Raw genomic sequence first — 594 nt, forward strand, 5'->3', positions numbered from 1 at the left:
AGGCCTAAGAATACTGGAGTGGGTAGCCTATCCCTTCTCCAGCAGATCTTCCTGACCCAGGAATTGAACCGGGGTCTCCTGCATTGCAGGTGGATTCTTTGCCAGCTGAGCTCCTACGGAAGCCCAATGAGGTTCCATCAATTTCAGAGGGAAATGTTGAATATTAATGTTGAGTTTTGTGTGGTGTATACTATTTTATGAATTAGAGACTTTGGAAAAGGATGATTCTTTTTTAAAAATAATTTTATTTATTGTTTATTGGCTGTGCTGAGTCTGTGCTGCTGCACGGGCTTTCCTCCAGTTGTGGTGCATAGGCTTCTTACTGCAGTGGCTTCTCTTATTGTGAAGCATGGGCTCTTGGGCTCGCAGGCTTCAGTAATTGTGGCACATGGGTCAGTCGCCGTGGTTCCCAGGCTCTAAAGCACAGGCTCAACAGTTGTGGCCCACGGGCTTAGTTGCTCCACAGCACGTGGGATCTTCCCGGACCAGGGATCGAACCATGTCTCCCACACTGGCAGGTGGATTCTTTACCACTGAGCCACGAGGGAAGTCCAAGGATGATTCTTACATGCAATGTGGCAGGTTTGCTACATC

Source organism: Bison bison, unplaced genomic scaffold (assembly GCF_000754665.1).
Source record: "Bison bison bison isolate TAMUID 2011002044 unplaced genomic scaffold, Bison_UMD1.0 scf7180017864201, whole genome shotgun sequence".
NCBI lineage: Eukaryota > Metazoa > Chordata > Mammalia > Artiodactyla > Bovidae > Bison > Bison bison.